Below are 7,578 nucleotides of genomic sequence, written 5' to 3'. Positions count from 1 at the left end.
ATTCCTGCTTTCTTTTTCACAATTAATTTAACTAGTGCAATGGAGCTATTTTCAGAGAAACCAAGTCAGAGAATGAGTTCACACAGCCTTCATGCTGTGAGATGGAGCATTTGGGCTTGAATATGAATTTGATAGTAGCAACAGTAGCAGTGGGAAGCTTTATCTGCCAAAGATAGACAAAATGAAAAAGAACTGTGAGCTCCATTAGCAAAAGTTACTGAATTATTGCTGTTCTGCCATAGTGCAAGTCCTTCCTTTCTTCTCACTTAATCAAGTGACAGAAGAAGTGTTCCTGCCTGGCTCATCAGCACAAATCCATGCATTCTGTAAAAATGTTAAGCCCTTGATAAATGTTGGCCTCTACTAATTTGTGTCAAAAAGAACAGAGGCTTGCTAACTAGCCTGGGGATGCAGAAAACCTTATTTTCACTGAAGAGATTAACTCTAATCTAGTTTGCTAAATCTTAATCTAATACTTTGCAAAGTAGTGAAAACTACTAGAAGACAAGTGAGGAATTAGGGAGACTGTTTCTCATTGAGACAGGGAGGTGACTTTGAAGGTCAACAGCTGCCACCACCATCCTCTTGAGCTCTGAAACCCACAGAAGAGGTGGGAATCCTCACATGGCCTCCACTCAAGTCACTTTCAGAAACTGTTATTGAAAAAGATAAAAGTTGCCCTGCTTAAATACAGCTGTACTGGAGAAGATTGAAACTAGTCATGGGAATTTGGTCAAAGAACCTGAAACAGTGAAGGTAAACAATATTGCTGTGTATTTCATGGGCTATATTTACATGAAAGTCATAGTTCTAATACTGCATACTGCTCTAATGAATCACTTGTTGTTTGATCAATGCTTTTGATGTCTTTAAGCAACATAAGGTTAAATAGTCTTCAGATTTTTCCCCTTTTATGTAATTCTCTTCAGTCTTTCTTTGCTTTTAAGGAAAATAGGATTTTTACTCACTTGATGTTTTTTTACCCTCCCTAGTTCCTTTCCTTTCCCTCCTCTGGTGGCTCACCTTCACTTCTGCCTTCACCTATGGCTCACCTCATCCACTGACCTGTTGCATGACTGTAACTGTCTTTGAGGCATTTGTTGCTCTTCCCATGGTTTTAGCATCCCCCACTTTAAGGACTTCTTCCAGGATCTCACACTTCCTCATTATGTGTCACTTTTGTCTCTCTCTGTCCTTTCTATCTTGTGATTTGCTCTGCTGTGATTTGTGTTGTCCTCAAGGGATTTTCTTTGCTTCTTTCTGGACTTTCTTTGAGGAATCCCAGCAATTTCTGGCTGAGATCTTTCTCCTAGTGCTTTTTGCTGCAGTCACAAATGCATCCACATGTTGTTAACAACTTGCTGACAGACTCTCAGAGTTAAATCCTTCTGTCCAAGTTAACAGATGAGTTGTCTGGAATCTCTGGCTACCAAGCCTGTCTTCCTTATCTTCTCTACCATGGAGCACAACAAAATAGACATAAAGGGCTTCATTGGGGCATCTTTAGGCTCTCATATTCAGTCTGCATTTGAATTTTGCAAATTCTGTCTACCAACCCCAGAGCATGTCCTTTCTTACTCATCTTCACAGGTAAGATCCTTATCCTAGCTGTCCTTACACAATTCTTATCCTGTCCTGTACAAAAAGTATATTCATTTTTGTACAAAAAAGTGTATTTCTTACACTTTGTTTTTCTACATATCTGCCAGTGAACACTGTTGGATGTGCGATATTGAAATGGCTTTTGGTTCAAACCATGGGGACAGTTCTAATGCTTCCTTTGCTTTTGATATGCTCCACAATTCTGCTTTAAACAGTTCTCCTACCCTACTATTTTGACTCCACTATTTATATGCCTTTGACTTAAACACCCATTTGAGTTTTAGCCTAGTTGATACTACCAAGTATAAGCCTCTGAATGGGTAATGATGTCTGTCTGCATTGCTTGAAGACAAGCAAGGATTCAAACCCAAGCTCTGTGTGGACTTGTCTTGTAAACTCTTGAGAGTTTAGACTATCATTTGTTCTGTCCATGCACTGCACCATGTACTTGGAGAGCCTAGTTCTCCAATCACATCTCTGTAGTGTTGTCCAGACAATCAGTAAAGGAATAGGAATATGTGAAGGAAGTTTGATAGTTGAAAGATAAAAATTAAATGCTGGCATCAAAGTGCTTCAGAAAATTATGCAAGAGCCCTCTGAAATCTGCATGTTGTCATTATCTTTACAATATGCAGGACCTAATTACTAGAGGAAAAAGTGTTATTTTCAAAGATGAGAAGCCAGCAGCACTATGACAAGCCACTCATTCAAAGTGGCAAGCTGTAGTATACAGCACTCTGAACAGGACAGTGGCAACTTGGTGACCAGGAAAATACCAGTAACAGTAAAAAGATCTATTAGTAAGACTAAATGGAGAAAGTAAAAAAGATGTCACTGTTGATATTACTCTGGAGGTGAAGGACAGATGAGCACCCTAGTCAGTGTCTTGTTGTCAAATTGTAAGACAAAAGCTACAAAAGAGAGTTTTATAATGAGGTAGTATGCAGCAGAAATAAAGAAATGTGATTTAGTGTAGTGGGTTTTGTCATGTCCCAGATCCGTATTTGCACATTTCTGAACAGGCAGGCAATACTCTGGAGACATTGTGATGTGAACTGACTTTCTAATGCATTTCATGAATTATTTTATGTGATATTTGAGACCAATTATGTGTTACAAGTTGAATTTTCAAGCTGTAAAACTGGTAACATGATTCAGACACATTTCAAACCTGGGGCAGGGAGCTGCTTTTGTAAAAAGAAAGCTGAAGTATGTTCTTCCTAGGTCTTTATTGTTATCGCAGTAGTGTATACTTGTTACAAGAAAGTCGAAGTGCTCTTCTTACAAAGTTCTGCATCATTTAAGATGGATTGAATGAAATTCAAGTAAATCATTTTCTGTGTGGAACTGGCTCAGGGAGTAATTGAATTTGAGCCATTGAGAACCCTCACAACAGGGTTGCCAGTGAAATGAAAAATGTTATTTTGTGACTCTTTCTTTGGTTCTATGACTTCCTAATTTTAGCACAGAGAAGTTCACAGTTTGAAGAATAATTTTCAATTTACTTGTATTTAAAATTAACAGAGAATATTTTGAGAGAGTTCTAAACCATGCTTTTCCCCCTAGGTTTACAGAATCACATATTATCACAGAATCTTAGGGGCTGGAAGTGGCTTTGGAAGATCACCTAGTCCAACCCCCCTGCCAGAGCAGGGTCACCTAGAGTACATCACACAGGAACGTGTCCAGGTGGGTTTTGAATGTCTCCAGTGAAGGAGACTCCACAACCTCTCTGGGCAGCCTGTTCCAGGGCTCTGTCACTCTCACAGGAAATAAGTTTTTTCTGATGTTTACATGGAACCTCCTATGCTCCAGTTTGCACCCACTGCCCCTTGTCCTATCACTGGACATCACTGAAAAAAGCCTGGCTCCATCCTCCAGACACTCGCCCTTAACATATTTGTAAACATTGATGAGGTAACCCCTCATGATTAGATTTTATTAGAAAACTAATGGTAGAGTTCTGGAGTCTTAGGAATTTATTCTGGCAATGCACAGACAGCTCTAACAGCAATCTATAAGTAATAGACATAATAGTTAAATTTTCTTCTTGAATTTACAATGTTACAATCAACAAGTATCACTAAAAACTTTGTCCCCAGCTACAAAACATTGCAAAATTACAGACTGCTATAGATTCCACGCTACAGTTGTGAACTTTGCAAAATGATATGTAATATGTTACTCTAACAGTACTTCTTGTGAAAACCTTTCTTGCTACAGTTTGTGCAATAAGCCACAGTATTGTGACAGCCTAGCAACATAGCTCAGTGAGAACTCAAATTTTCAGGAGACTTAGCTAGAAATCAGCTTTCTTTCTGTTTTCTTATCTTGCTTTTTTTGCTATCTGATCAAGCAACAAATGACCACTCTGCTTCCTGCTTTATTCACACCAGTTTTCAAGCACACCAGCTGTGCTTTTAGCTGCTTTTGACCACAGCTTTCAATCTAACCCTGATCTCCCACACCCTCCCCAATAATTCACTGAACCTTAACTGTCAACATTGTCAAACAACCTGGTCCTTGCTCAGATCTCCTATTCTTACCCAAGCTGCTATTAAGAGCTTTGCTGTGTCAGAGCTGCAGCCAGGAGAGCTGGTAGAACCAGAGCTCCAAATGTGCTTGGTAATGTAAGATGTCACTATGAAAAGGCCCTGTTGAGTTTTAAAATAACAGGAGGAAAAACTGCTGAAAAAGGCAGCAATGTGACTGAAAAAACCCACAACACGGCAAGTCTCATTTCTATAACAGCAGTTCTGTGAAAGGAGGAGCAGCTAGCCTGCTCTTCTAATCAAAAGATTTATTTACTTATAGGCATCAAATTTATAGAAGCGTTAGCCAAAGTGTCAGGGAAAAGCAAAGAGAACAACTGCAAGAAAATGTGACTTGTGGGAAAAGACAGAAGGAAGCGGTTTCGTTCAGATTAGAAAACACAAAACTGTCTAAGTGATGCAAGTGTTATTTGTTTATAGGAAAAGATGGATAATCTAGCTATTTTTTCCATGTAGAGGTAGAAGCAGGCCAAGAGGCAGTCTCTTCATTTTTCTTCTAGCTTCTCTAACATCTCAAAGGCCAGTTAGTCATGTTGGGAGGCTATCCTAGGAACTGTTAAATCCCCTCCATTCGATGAGGAAAAAAAAGAACATTAAAAAAAAACAAAACAAAAACGAATCCAACTAATTCTGTTTTGGAGTGGAGGAAAATTATTTTAAGAGCGTATTCACAGCAGCCACAGCTTGGTCTGGTGTAGCTAAGATTTGAGTGACAACACCTAGAAGCTCAGCCTAATGTGGCTGCCTCAACCACTCAAGCCCCACTTTTTGGGCCATCACTGCCATTTTACCTTCCCAGGCCTCTCGTCACAAACTACACAGAACCTGCAGCAGTTCTCAGTCTTTTTTATGCCTCTGAAATGAAAAGCCCCTATTGTCACAAACTGTCCACAGCATGAATCAGAGTGGCTTCAACCTCTATCACTGCTTCAAACACAGCCAACATGAGAACGAGCTGCAGCTGAGAAATTAGACCAATCTCATCTCCTGTGGTTTTCACCAGGCGGGGTTACAGCAGCTTCCAGGAATGTGCTCCTCTGCACTGACAAGACGACCCAGCTCTACTCTGGATGCACAAAAATTATAATGCCATGCAGTATCCTGAATTTCCTGAGGAAGAAGGAAGACTCTGCTCCAAACTCTCGTGTAGGCAACACCCCTTCCAGTTCTTTTCAAACAAAAACTTCCCAGACATCAAGCAGTCTAGAAATTCCTCAGTGAACAGTGGTGAAGAAACCCAGGCATTGCTCTCTCTCTGCGTCCCCCTAGTCCATAAAGTGGAATATACACAGATTTCATCACAGTAAATACAGTCAGCTCATATTACTGACCATTCAGACTCAGGTGAGATGGAAGCCTGAGTAGGCAGGTCTGTATAAGCCAAAAATATTTGCTACATTTGTTAAGCCAGAAATACTCATTAGGAAATGTTTGCTCAGAGTTTACAGCTAAACTTGTTCCACATATGCCGTGTTACGGGACCCCAACATACATCATGATGATTCAATGCTGCATGCTACAAGTCATGGTGAGGCTTATGGTCCAGCTCTGTGGTGGCTGACAAAGACACCTCCCACTGCCCTCCACATATTTACACAGAATCCATCAACAGGCTGTGATCTGCAAGTCCTGTTTTGTCTTCACCAGAGCTTTGCATTTTTGACCCTGACTGCAAGAGCAAAGCATATCTATGTATATGTATGCATATACATACAAGAGACAATGCAGAGTTTCTGTATCTGGCCACTGAATCATGTTCATGGTTTAGTGACAGACCACACTGTATTTACAACCTCTCTCTTCTTTCTCCTTCCCAGACCTTTTTCTCTGGTATATTTATCTCATTTCTGCTTTTAAACCAAGCTCCTATTCTCAATTCCGCTTGAATACTAGAAGTAGGTAAGGTAAGGTGAAAGGAACATGTTAATTCCTGGATGTCCTCTTTTATCAAACATTGTCAGGGAACTGTGAAAACTTTTGTCTTGACAGATCCTTGACATTCACAACTCTGCCAGAGCTGTGCGTGCATCATGTGCATGGGGAAGCACAGGAAGGTCTTCTGTGTCTGAAGTTCCAGTTTTACAGTTAGAACTTCTGCCTAGGAATATCACTTCTTTGTTTAAATAAATAACTGGAAATTTTCCATAGTGGGGAATTGCTGGATCTGTGCATAAATATTAGAGAGGAAAGCAAATCTTCCTCGGTAGAGAAAGTTATTGAGCTCATTGTGCTTTCTCTTGAAAAGAAATTGATAGTTTCTCCTCCAATTTTTTTGTGCCCAGAGCAGGAACTAATTATTTAAGAAGCAAGTAAAGGTGCTGGCTTCCTTAGACACAACAGGTGCAATTAATGAGCATTTAGTGCTGCTTGAGATGCTGTAGTTATCTTGACTGACCTCCATCTGCCAATGCAAAAGGTCACCATGGCTCTGCCCATGCCTGTCCAGTGTCACACCTGCCAGCCATGTGTGGCTACGGTGGATGTCCTAGTATATCTACTATGGCACCAGGCTCTCTTTTAGGCAACCAAATCCACATTTTTAGATAATTTTAGAGATTGTTCAGTTCAGTTGTTTTCAGACTTAGAAACTAAGAAGACTTAGCAGGATATCATTCATAGTAGTATCCAGAGGTGAGTACCAAGCTCAAAATTTGTAATTTTCACCAGCGTAAGCTAGGTCCATTTCCCAGTTCTAAACCCTTTGCTGTCCTTTTTTCATTTTTTAAAAGCTTTTTCTATTTGGAGTACTGAATTATTTTACCACAGGCTAATTCCTTTCTCCCTTTAACCTCAGCTTTTCCTTTCTCATTATTCTCATTGTCCTGTACAAATGTCCCCTTCTTTTTTTTTTTTTTTTTTAATCCTACAAACATTGCACAAATGATTTTTTTTCATTAATTTTCTGATAATTTTTAACTGTTACACCACTAGAATATTCGCCCTTTCTTCAACTGTAGTTCCTGATGTCCATTACAAAATTTCTTAAACCATTGAGCCTATTAAATTCTTGCAGGGTCTCTCTGATAAATTCACAATCATTCAAATGCCTTGATTTAAGCCCTCCTTTATTTCCCAAATCCACTTGAGCTTTCTTCACTTTTTTGGAGGTCCATTGCTTCTCCTCTTTCAATGTTTTTTCAGTATCCTCCCTGTCACTCTGTTGTCTTGCTCCTTGTTCCGTTTCTCCCAGACCCCGCAGTTGCTGCTGCTCCTCCATGTATAATCCCCTCTCTACACTTATTCTTCCCATCACTGGCACATTTTCTCTATCCAAACCCTGGTCTCTGCTTCTCCTTGCCTGATGTCCTTTGTCTGGGTCTCAGTGTCATCTCAAGCCTCACGATCTCTTTCCTCAAGTCATTTCAAATCTTCTGAGGACTGCTGACTTAAGGACCAGCACCAACACTGGCTGCCCTAGCCATCA

This window comes from Chaetura pelagica, unplaced genomic scaffold (assembly GCF_000747805.2).
Source record: "Chaetura pelagica isolate M959 unplaced genomic scaffold, ChaPel_1.0 scaffold101, whole genome shotgun sequence".
In the NCBI taxonomy this organism is placed as follows: Eukaryota; Metazoa; Chordata; class Aves; order Apodiformes; family Apodidae; genus Chaetura; species Chaetura pelagica.
This window is presented reverse-complemented; position numbering follows the sequence as displayed.